The 12,481-nt window shown below is 40.0% G+C and overlaps 1 protein-coding gene across 1 annotated transcript in view; it reads right to left on the bottom strand.

The window, feature by feature from the left end:
• Positions 1–12,481, bottom strand: part of CMSS1 (cms1 ribosomal small subunit homolog (yeast)) — a 348,622-nt gene that overhangs the window by 320,655 nt on the left and 15,486 nt on the right. The window lies entirely within an intron of this gene.

Below are 12,481 nucleotides of genomic sequence, written 5' to 3'. Positions count from 1 at the left end.
ATATTTTAAAAACATCACATAGTATGTTAGTCGAGGAAAGTAATACACTGTGAATTTCTTTGATAATTATTATTATGCCATTTACAAGGCAGGTGAGAAAAACTCAGCCAAAGTGTCTACAAATTTTGGTGCCTGGCTTATGGGACCCGGACTCCCTAGGTATAATCTATACTTCTAAGCAAAACATAACAGTTTTCAGAAGAACATTTTAAAGTGCAAGTCTGGCCCCAAGTCACATTCCAAAAAGATGATTTCAGACAAAGTAGCTTTCACCATTTTCATATTTTTAACCTCATAACTGTTAATTTGGTATTCATTTGTATTGCTTTTAAATCTGTTACTGAGTTTAAACACAATTAATTTAGAAATCCAGGCAAACTATGAAGATCTTTAAGAATAAAAGGAATCTTTCACAATTATCCTCCTTCTCCCTGCAAAATCAATTTCATGATAGTAGAGTGAGGATTTGTTGACAGAAACACTTCCATGGTGATGAACTACAACACCAACACTGTGGGGCTTGCATGGCCATTAAATAAATTTGGATGAAAGTTGAGGCTCCTGATGAATGAGAGAGCTTCTGTTTAAACACATTTATCTTGGAAATCGGCTATGACCCAACTGTATTACAAAAGACATAATGATCTAAATATTTCTGAAAACTATTTTTAAATCACCTTGGGCTAGAACTCTAGAAGGAACAACACACCTCATTTAGCTCTTTCAAAGTAGACAATAAGAATGCTGTTCCTTCTTCTGCTGCATGAGATCTTTCTCTAGTTAATAATCAAGAATGGGTACATGTAACACTTTTGGAAGACACTGATCAACTCATCATAAAATTATGAACAGTAATTAGAATTCAAAGACAGAGTCTTCTCAACTTTGTCACATAATGACACAAACAGAAAACATGTTTGTGTAGCACTGGGTGAAAGAGATAAAGAGGCAAAAATAACTACCCAAGGGATTCCTACCACTCCAGCTTCTTCCTAGCTGCCAAGTGCTGGAGGGACAAGGAAAATCCATTCTTGGCACACTTTTAACTAGGAACTAATAGAGTTTGGGAGCTTCAGGTAATTCATCAACCCATCCATTTTGTAAAGATTCAATTTCTTATCTTACATGAGCCACAGCCAATCTCTACAATAAAGTTTACACCACAGGTCCTGTGCTCCATGACTATAATGTACAAATTCTCATTTCATCATCTGCTCCAGCTCTTAAGTAAAATAGGCTTCCTAATATTCTAACTGGAAATTTACCAGACTTTCAAGGATTGCCTCTCTTTTAGAAAAGTTTTCTTCCCTCCGCCAAATAATCATTTTGCTTTGCAATCCCAAAAGAAAAGCTAATCAGACAGAAATAGATGCCCCAAACACTCCTATAGATCAACATTTCTCAAAGTAAAATCCAAGACACTTGTATGAGAATCTCTAGGGGCAAGAGAAGCCACATTTTAGCAAGCTGATTAGTATGTACCCTAAAACACTGGATTTTCACTACTTTAGAAATCCCCATACAGGTGGTTCCTGTGATATATATTCAATACAAACTATATTTTACATTTTGATCTTTTTCCTAGAGTAGCAATATTCTGGACAATACTTTGTCACGATGCTGGGCAGAGGCAGCAAGCCACAGCTTCAGTTAGCCACATCAGGAGGGTGAACAACTTGACACTGTAGCAGGGGTGTCTAGCCTGTGCCCTGTGGGCTGCATGCAGCTTAAGTGAGGATTGTTTTGTTTATCTGTGGCATCAAATGCGACAAATATTCACATACCTTCTTTTTTGCTCATCAGCTTTCATTAGTACTTACATACTTAATGTGTGGCCCCAAGACAACTCTTATTCTTCCAATGTGTGACAGAAACAAAAAAAGGTTGGACACACCTCCAAGTGTACTGTGTCATCAGATGAATTTTTTTCCCAACTCTAGGATAAGGTTTCGTGCTCTGAGCACATTAAGGTAGGCTAGGCAAAGCTGATTTTCAGTAGGTTAGGTGTATTAAATATATTTTTTACTCACAATAGGTTTATCTGGATTTAATCCTATCATAAATTGAGGAGCACAGGCAAATATGTTTTGACTGTAGCCCCAGTCTCAGAAAGAATTACACCTGTCCCAGGAGTGTGACTATCCCACCCTCTAGCGGTTGGCATGACAAACAGAAGGTTTACTGTCTAGGATTTTCTATTTAAAAGGAAAGCTCAATAAAAACTACCATTTTATTGGGTGGGAAGATTCCCAGTTTTATAACTGTAGCAAATCACAGACGCTCGAATTTTTGACTGAGCTTTGGCAGACTCTCTGACACCTACAAGCTCTGTTTCTCCCTCAGCCCTCAGGCCCTCAACTTAACTCTGCAGCATTTGGGGAGAATGGTCCAGAATACACAATAAAAAGGGCAGTTAGATGAACCAAAACAAGCACTCCATTCACCTTAGGGCACAGTGAAGCAAATTCAAGAAAGTGCAAGAAGAAAAGTAGTTTACTAAAGTTCCCACACCTTAAACATCCTTTAAATTCGTTTTCATTTATATTAAACTCCAAGCCCTTTCCGTTCCAAATGATGGACCCTTTCTACTCTTCAAGCTTCTTCAAGAAGGGTAAAGCTTTTATGCAGTCAAATACATCACAGAAGGCATCCTCCTAATGCAAAATGGAGAGTAAGGAATCCTTGGGGAGTCCAGCTAGTTAAATGAACAACACCACAAGTACTCTGTAATTTAATAACGAATTAACACCACTCACACTGCAGCACTTACAAATCTGTTACCATTCCATCAGGACACAAGGTTTTACAGAATGCTGCCATAAAAATATAGTCTGCGCTAACTTTTGGCATTGCAGTCAGTCATCCCAGGGTTAATCCTCTTTACTTGTGGCCTCGTTTTAAAATTTCACTATCAAAATTATTGGTCAAAAGAAATAAAATTTAGGCTGAGTGTGGTAGCTCACGCCTGTAATCCCAGCACTCTGGGAGGCAGAGGTGGGTGGATCACCTAAGTTCATGAGTTCGAGACCAGCCTGAGGTAGAGAAAGACCCCTGTCTCTAAAAATAGCTGGGTGTTGTGGCAGGCGCCTGTAGTCCCAGTTACTTGGGAGACTGAGGCAAAAGAATTGCTTGAGTCCAAGAGTCTGAGGTTGCTGTAAGATATGACGCCATGGCATTCTACAGAGGGGGTGACAAAGTGAGACTCTGTCTCAAAAAAAAAAAAAAAAAAAAAAGAAAGAAAGAAAGAAAATTTACCTGATTTAAGATGATTTTTGAAAGCCTAAAACTAAAACTAGTTTATTTTAGTGAGTTCCCCCCATAGCTAACTGTCCTATTATGATATTTTTGAAGTTATTTTACCTGAGAAAGGTGCCACATCTACTACATGGTCTCTCAACATTTGTTTCCTTAAGATTTTCAGGTATTTTAACTTTAGGTAAAAATAACTTCAAAAATATCATAATAGGACCATTTTATTGATCAGGACCATAACAGGATGTGATACCTGAGATATCAGGTATTTTAACTTCAGGTAAAATTCTCAGGTATTTTACCTATCTCTACCTGAGACAGTCCTCTTCTTGCTTTCTCTTTTTCCTTTCTTTTCTTTTTTTTTTTTTTTTTTTTGGTGGGGGCATCTGTTTTGTTTCACTTTTTAAAGGCTAGTTATGTTTGGATTACTAATAGTGTACAAAAATATACATCTTAGAGACCTACAAAACTTCCTCATTCTTGGCCCTTCTTGAGGCCTCTACATAGTTGGAGGTGGGTTTACTAGTTGGACACTCATGCCTGTGATGGTTATAAGCTAATAAGGAGGAAATTGAAACTCCTTAGAGAGGACTCTTTAAGAAGGTCTAAATCAGCGGTTCTCAACCTGTGGGGGAACAAAGGGCTGCAGCATTAGGAAGGTTGAGAACCACTGGTCTAAATGGTAGAGAGAGTTATCTCATAAATTCTTGGAATTCCTACTAAAAACATTTTTCCCCCATCAAAGCAAAGGTGGTTGACTCTCTAGAGTCCAGAGTTGTCCAACCTTTTTTTCTTTCTGCTACACATTGGAAAAATAAGAGTTGTCTGGGGCCGCACATTAAATACATAAGCTCTATATGAAAGCCAAATAGCAAAAAAAAAAAAAAAAAGCCATTGTATACTTTTCATGCTATCTGACACCACAGATAAGCACAAAAAGTCCCCACAACATCAGCTTCCAGACTTACAGGCTGCAGGTTGACACCCCTGGTCTAGACTATTTCTTCCAAAGGCACATGAGAAATGGAAAGCTCTAGTTTATCTGACATCTCTAGTTTACACTGTGGTATCTTTGAAAGAGACAGAGGTATGTACTAATACAGATATAAATGTTCGATTATGCATATGGCCTGGGCCAATCTGTCCAGTGAGTAGAAACAATCTTTATTCAATAAAACTCATGTGTCTCAGTGACATGCACAGTATCCCAGCATGCAGTATATTTTCTTTCAAAGTATCACATGGACACAATTGATCAATCAATCCACTGATCATGACATACTGACCTGCCTATCTTTAGCCAACACTAGGGCAGGAACTACAGAGATCCATGATTCCCTGCAATGCTTATTAACCCAAAAAAGGAAACGAAACAAGAAACAAGACTATCTGACAACATTTAATCAAGAGGGAAACTGTATGCTCTTATCAATAAACTGGACATTAAGGAAGGTAACAGTAGATTAACAAGGCTTCACAGAGATAGACTCAGGCAGGAGAGATGATTAAGGGCAGGCAAACAGAAGATCAGGGCTAGTTCATTCCTTTTCTAGTCAGCTATGAGGCCCTGGACAAATCATTTAACGTTTGTGAAATAACAGAATTGGACACAGTGATCCCTAAAATCAAGTCTGGTTCTAACGTCCAATGATTTCTGGATTCTAAGTCTTGCCACCCTACTTTAATCATTTAAAATTATTTTGTGGAAATAAGAGGACATAAATAAACAAACAACCTGTGTGAGTTTCTTTCCCTTTAGAAATTAAACTTCTTCCTCATTTTTTCACTTTTAAGTGCCTTATCTACCAGATGGTCTTTCAACATTTATCTCTTTTTCTAAGATTCTATGAATTACTTTCTTTTTAACTTTCATACATTCCCCCCTCACCCTAAACCCACACACCCAGTTAAAATAATTTCTCAACTTTAGGACTATTGACAATTTGGACCCAATAATTCTTTGTTGGGGGAAAAGAGAAGACGGAGGTGTTTAGGCATGATAGCTGTTATGGAGCATCCCTCAAACTATGCCAAAGATATTTCCAAACATAGCAAATGTTCCTGAGCGCCAATCACCCCTCCCCCTATTGAAAACCACTGCCAAATGACTCTATAAAGCCAATTCCACTTTTACATAACTTGCTGCAGGAAAAACTGGACAACTCATTTGAAAACTCTTACGTCTGGTGTGAATCTTGAATCTGATTAAAATAACACAAGCCTCAAAGCAACTTATAAAATCTGCTCTGAAGAGTTCTGTTACACAAGGATTGTTTCCACTCACTGGATAGATTGGCCCAGAGAATACACATATTTGAATATTTATATTTGTATTAGTACCTTATACCTTTGTCTAAGATCTCATACCATAAACTAAAACATTTTCAGATAAACTAGAGCTTTCCATTTCTCACGTGTATTTGACAGACATAAAGAGCCTGGATCACCAAGTACTTTACCTTACAAGGGTTTCAGGAGGAATCTCAAGAACTTAAGGGACAACTCTCTTTACTGTTTAGACTCTGGACCAGGGGCCCTCAAACTTTTTAAACAAGGGGCCAGTTCACTGTCCTTCAGATTCTTGGAGGGCCGGACTGCGGGCCCTGGGATGAATCAGCTGCTAAGCAGGACAGGCAGCGGTGGCAAAAACACCCAGCGGGCCAGATAAATGTCCTAGGCGGGCCGCATGTGGCTCACAGGCCGTAGTTTGAAGACGCCTGCTCTGGACCTATCTAAAGAGTTCTCCCTGAGGAGTTTCAGTGTTCTCTGTATTACCTTATAATCCAACATAGGCATGCTTTGGCTCTATTAGGTACAGGCTCTACTAGGACATAGGCTTTCTTCATTCCTCAACAAATCATCACAATAATGAACCAGCAAATATTGGTGAAGCACCTGAAATTGCTTATTGTTGTGCTAGGCATCTATGCAGGTGTTAAGGTTTGGACTCTAAGGCAAGAGTTAAGGACTACCTTAAAGCAGCGGTTCTCAACCTGTGAGTTGTGACCCACAGAAACTGTATTAACAGACGCCGCATTAGGAAAGTTGAGAACCACTGCCTTAAAAGGTAACAAAGAGCACAACGCAGAGGAGGGATTGTATTCAGATACCAAGTACCACAGGAGTTTGGATGAGAAGCAGGTTACTCTGACGTGGGCTTGGGGTGAGGCTTCAGAAAGAGATGAGAACTGAGCAGGCGGGGGCAGGAGAATGAGGAAGACTGGGATAGAAAGAAGACAAAATGATGTTCCAAAAGGGTAGTGGTGGAGGGGCAGGCAGGAGGGCTGACAACCAACATTCAAGGAACAAAGCCGTGCAATGTGGCTGGCCTTCAGATAGTTGAAGCAGGGTGAGGCTTGAAGGGCACAATCCAGTCACACTGTGAAGAACCATGAAGACAGTGCTAGGGAGTGTGCGTCACCACAGAAGGCTTTTGGGCAGTGAGGTAACATAACAGAAGGGAAAAAATTAATCTTTTATACAATATTATTTCATTTTATAACACCTCTGTAATATGGGCATTACCACAATTTCAGAGGTAAATAAACTAAAACTCTGAGACGTAAGGAAAGTTGCTCCAGGTCATTCTGTTAATGTGTGACAGAACTGAGATGTGAACGGGGGTCTGACTTTTTGTCCCATTCTCTTTCCACTGCAACATGCTGGGAAGCTGCCTCCGTACAAGAGGAAGCGTTATAAATCTGATCCTTTCCACTGCCTATGGTGACAGACAGGTTTTCTAATGCTATCTCCTTGTGCCTCAAGGGAGAAATCTGAAATCTGCCACTTCAGCCAGAACACTCGGGATGCCCTGAACATCCACAGGGCCTTCCCCTTTCTCCTGCTCAGGGCTTTGCCTGGATAGAATGAATTCTCATCTCTCATCATGTGGAATAAGACACAATGAAAAAGGCTCACCTCTTCCGAAACCCTCCATGATCACCACAGCCAATAGTGATTTGCCTCTCCTCCCAACTCTCCCTGCCTCCCTGAAGACACTGTTATAGTAATAAGAGATAATAAATGTGAGAGGCCAAGTTCCACACAAATGGGCAGGCCAGGGAAGACTGGTGAATGTGCTGAGGGTAAGTGAGGGGAGAAAGCAAAATCACAGAGAAGCTCATGTCATCAGCAGCACACTGTTCTCCGAGAACACTGAAGCTGCAGTTAGCGTCCAATCACTCTATCCTAAGGCAGGACTCTATAAGCAAAGGGCACAAATGCCAAGCACAAAGAATGCGCTTACCCAGGCTATCCGTATGTGTAGAGCAGGAGGTACCTGATGGCCTCTGAGATGACTGGAGAGAAAAGCAACAGAATTGCATGAAAAAGGACCTATGCAAAGGCATCACAGCAATGCACATTAAAGCCTCTAAGTGGGTGGCTGCCTTATTAGCCCTGAAGATGACCCAAGACCTTCAGAAAAGGAAATCAAGAGACCAATGTCTAGACACTATAAAGATAAATAAGCACCACCAACTCAGTCTGCATATGATGTGAGTTTTGACTTTGCAGAAGCCTAGAAAAATTTTCTAGATAGTACTACAGATACCTGAATTTTTTTCTCAAGCAATATTATAACCTGGTAAGGAAAGACTGACACGCTCACAATCATTTTTTTAAAATAAGCAACGTGTATTTTCCCAGCTCAGAGGGAGAAGTGTTAGGGTTCAACTTTTGTCAGTTTCTAAATTCTGCTCTTGGTAGGGATTATGACTGCAAACCAGTGGAGCATTCTGAGTAAAAAATTGCCATTTCAAAGGAAAGTTCCCTATGTTCTTCCTTGTAATAATTAAAGGCACATAAAAACCTGCTTCAATATAGCCACTCTTTAAACAACTCAAGTAATGCCTCAAGAATACATTACTGTCCTTTACTATTAGCGGCTTGGCTGGGTTTTTATTTTTATCTTCTCTTAAAAAAAGTGATATTCTTTTTCTGTTCTTGCCTGAATTCATTGATACCAGTCACTTTTGAAGCCTCAGAAAACCAGTTTTTCAGAAAGAAAAGTTCACTAAAAACTGCAACAGATCCTCAAGGGGTCTGGAATAGATAATTCCTTTATGGCAACAGGGGTAGGGGGCATGCCGAGAAGGACGTCTCTCAGAGTAACATACATAAGCAGCCCGTTTATTTTGTATACAACTTTTTTCTGATTATAGATAATATATATTTAGTATAGAAACTTTGAAAAATATTAATGCTTCTGAGGTCACTGAGTTTAGCTTCCAAGAAGGGCAATGAGGGGACTAGGAAGACCGATGGACAGATTTCTTTACTTTTTTTAGGCAAACCAATCAACTGTGGCCCTATTCCAGGTTTTTCTCAGATAACCAGTGAGGAAGGAAATAGGCTTTGAGGGAGGCCATCCTGTCCTTACTGCATGCCCCTGTGCCAAGAAGTGGCAAATCCTGCCCCAAGAGTGCAAGTTTACGTAATCTGTCTGCTTGCTTCAGACACAATGGCTGAGGGACTAGCCAGGTCATTGGAGGAGAGGGGCAGGATTTCCTTTCCCTCAGCAGGTCAGTCAGTGCCTGGATAATGGTTCAGTCACTATGCATTGTTCAAGTAATGGGAAGAACTGCCTCCTCAGGGGCTGTTCTCAGAACTAGGAACATTCACTCTTGCCAGTAAGATCGGGTGGCCCTGTGCAGGAATGGGGCATATGGTAGGTCCCAACAAAATTTAACTCTCAGGCTCTGGAAAAGGGACATAGAAAGGGAAAAGAAATGATTGGTAGGTGAGGTAGAATATTACATTTTCTTTTGGGGCTGATGTAGTCACTTATGTGGCATCAATAATTTCTCTATGATGAACCTTGAAGCAACATTTTCAAAATTTCAACCCTACCAAATAGTTCTACCTGGAAGGCCCAACTACCCTTCAACTTAGCATGTGTCCTCTCCTCTGGAACTGCTCTTCTTTATCATGCTTCCGGTGATGGTCATCACCTTCTCATCACCCAGACTCAACACTTGGGAACCATTCTCACCTCTCTGCTCATCCTCCAGATCCAATCAGCCACTCTACCCTGTTATTTCTTTTTCTGTCTTCCTTATCTGTGCAAGTCCAGGCGTCTCTACAGATGATACTATAAGATAATTTACTACATTTAACTAACCTCTCTAACTCAGTCTTCACCTTAAAAACCATTTTGAGCATGGCAATTCTCTAGCCTCCCCCCCACCCCCCAAGAAACAGCACTTAACATTACCTACACCCCAAAGTTCAAAACTTCTACCATCGTGTTCATCTCTCTCCTTCTCTCCCCCTGAAACTCTGGACATACCCAGACCTTCACTGGAACACAGTACTAACTATCCTCCCACAGACCACTGGGCCTTCTTACCTTTTGCTCACATGGTTTCTAGGGCTGGAATGTTCTTCTCCCTTTCTTTGTTCCTCATGTTGAAATCCTACTCATATCTCATGTGGCATTTTCTCTGAATAGGCTGCCTTATTTCTTAGTTTCTCTTTGAGTTTCTAAAACTCTTCTGTTTGCACTTCTGTGATATCATTTCATTCTGCTTCATGTCCTAATTAGTTATTACCATTCCTACACCATAACCTTGAGAGTGAGAATCAGCTGACCTTCATCAGAATCATCTGGGACTCCTAGACTTTCACATTCTCAGAGCTACTAAACCCCAATACAGGGATTCTGTAACTTAACAAGCTCTCTGGGCATATAAAGTTTAAGAACCACTGTCTTACACTACCCAGGACTTAACTATTGCTCATAGTAGGTACTCAATAAAGGCTCATATGGCTAACACAGTGAGGGCTAAAGCTGGCTCATATGTTCTGACTAAATGTTCTTTTCATAGAATCTCAGAATGTCAGGGACTTTCTGGGGATATGACAGAACCATTTCATTTTTCAAAAAATTAAAAGATATGAAAACATAGGAAAGGATAATATGAACTCTGAAAAAGAAAGATTCTCAATGACAAGACCAAGTAATACTTGTATGAGAGGAAGAAAGGGTGTGGGAAGGGGGGCCTTTTCTGGGCCAAAAGTGGTTAGAAATACAGCCCAAGAATTAGCACTGCTTATTCAGCTGCCTCAACTCTTTCACTTAGTAGTATATCTCCAATAACTGGTAAAAGACGGTAAAAACAAGAAAGTTAAAATAATCAACCAAGATAAGTTAGGATTATGATTTAGAAACAGATGTCTTAAGGAAAAAGACAAAGATTGTAATAATGATAACAACAGCAACAATTAACACTTACCTGACACTTTAGATGGGCTAAGGACTTAACTACATACTATCTCCACTCTGCAAAGAATACTTGCTAGTAGGTATTTCAATCTGCAGATGAAGGTTATAGATGAGGAAACTAAAGTCTGGCCTAACTAAAATGGTTGTTCAAGGCTACATAGCTTGGTTAGTGCCAAAACTGGAAGAGAGGTCCCCAAATGGCTCCACAGCCTATGCTCTAGCTATGTAAGCCTGAGAATAAGTAAAAATAAATAAATAAATAAAAATGTAACTGGGAGCAAATGAAAGGAGAGGGGGTAAAAAAGAATGGTGAAGAAAAAAGGAATCAAGAAAGAAAAAAAAACTGAAGATAAAGAAAAACTTAATGGATAAATAAAAAGAAATACAATAGGGGCAGCGTCTGTGGCTCAGTGAGTAGGGCGCCGGCCCCATATACCAAGGTTGGCAGGTTCAAACCCAGCCGCAGCCGAATTGCAACCAAAAAATAGCCAGGCATTGTGGCGGGCGCCTATGGTCCCAGCTACTCGGGAGGCTGAGGGAAGAGAATTGCTTAAGCCTAGGAGTTGGAGGTTGCTGTGAGCTGTGTGGCGCCACGGCACTCTACCAAGGGCCACAAAGTGAGACTCTGTCTCTACAAAAAAAAAAAAAAAAAGAAACACAATAAACAGGGAGACAACTATTAAAGGACAGTGTATTTTATTTTAATATAATATTCTATACGGGATGCTACATTTCTAGCACAAAATAGAAGAACCTAGTTAGGGAGGATTTTGCAAATTGCATTTCAATGTTTATTCACGGACTGTCCCCACTGCCCTTGTGTAATTTCCACAGAGAGACTGGAAGGTGACTATGTTCGACCTCAAGCCACGCTACGTTACAGAATCAAGGCACCAATTTCTTCTAACCTTCACCTCAGAAACTAGACAACTCCTTATCTTAGCAGTGGAACATTATAAACCAAACATTCTCTCATAGGAGGTTAATGGGACAAGCTGATCAAACTAACAGGTTTCCCTTTGAAGGACCCCTTGCTATATAAAACTGTAAAACTTTCAGTGATAAAGATAAAACTGTATAATGGGGAAGTTCTGAGAAAATCAAGAGAAAAAGCGTATGAAAATTTGGGCTATCTGCCAGATTCATTATCTGTTATTTCCATCCCCCCCATACACACAAATTAGCAGTGGTTTGCCAAACAATATAAAAGACAAAAGGAAAAACAGCAGTATCTCAGAGACATTTTTCTCCAGTTTAGCATTTCCTCCTTTTCATCACCTTATCAATCATCATTACTTATGTACTTTCCCATTAAAATACTGATATAAAAACAATAACACTGTCATTCTGATAACACATGGCCTTGACCAAGCATTCCAAGGGACAATCAGGCAGATCTGAATCCACCCTCTTTCTCTCTTCACCTCAGTTGCCACAAATCAAAATGACCAAAGGTCTTTGGAAGTCTTGACCTTCTCAACCTTTAGAGCTAGGGTAGGATGAAGGGCCCTGCAGTCCCTAAAGTCATGACCACTCCTGAGGGAACACTGCTTTCTCATACAGTATGTTGCTAACGTATCTCCAAAAACTTCAAAGTACTTACAAAATTAATTTCATTTAGAGAAAAGGAAACATCCTGACTCCAGCTGTCTAGCTAGGATCTGATTAACTTCCCCATAAATGCCAATTTCGTTCTGGTATATTTTTAGATGTCTGCTTTCCATGACAATGTGAAGAACACAAGGGTCTTGCAGAAATGGGGCTACATAACAGAGACTTTGAATAAAACTAAAAACATTTCACCTTTCTATACTTCATTTGAGCACTATGACTCAAAGCTATCTAATGACTTGCTGTAACCAGGGAGTCTTGCAGATTGCTGGGTTTCTTTTTAGAACTTATGGACAAAAAACAACCTAATACTTGTAGAATTTAATGACTATATTCCACAAATATACTCCTCCCCTTTCAGTTGACCCTAGATAGAACCACTGTTAGTGTCTC

Source organism: Otolemur garnettii, unplaced genomic scaffold (genome assembly GCF_000181295.1).
Source record: "Otolemur garnettii isolate 467f Iridium unplaced genomic scaffold, OtoGar3 scaffold00009, whole genome shotgun sequence".
Classification (NCBI taxonomy): Eukaryota; Metazoa; Chordata; class Mammalia; order Primates; family Galagidae; genus Otolemur; species Otolemur garnettii.
The sequence above is the reverse complement of the archived record's forward strand: the minus strand, read 5'-3'. Positions and strand labels throughout refer to the sequence as shown.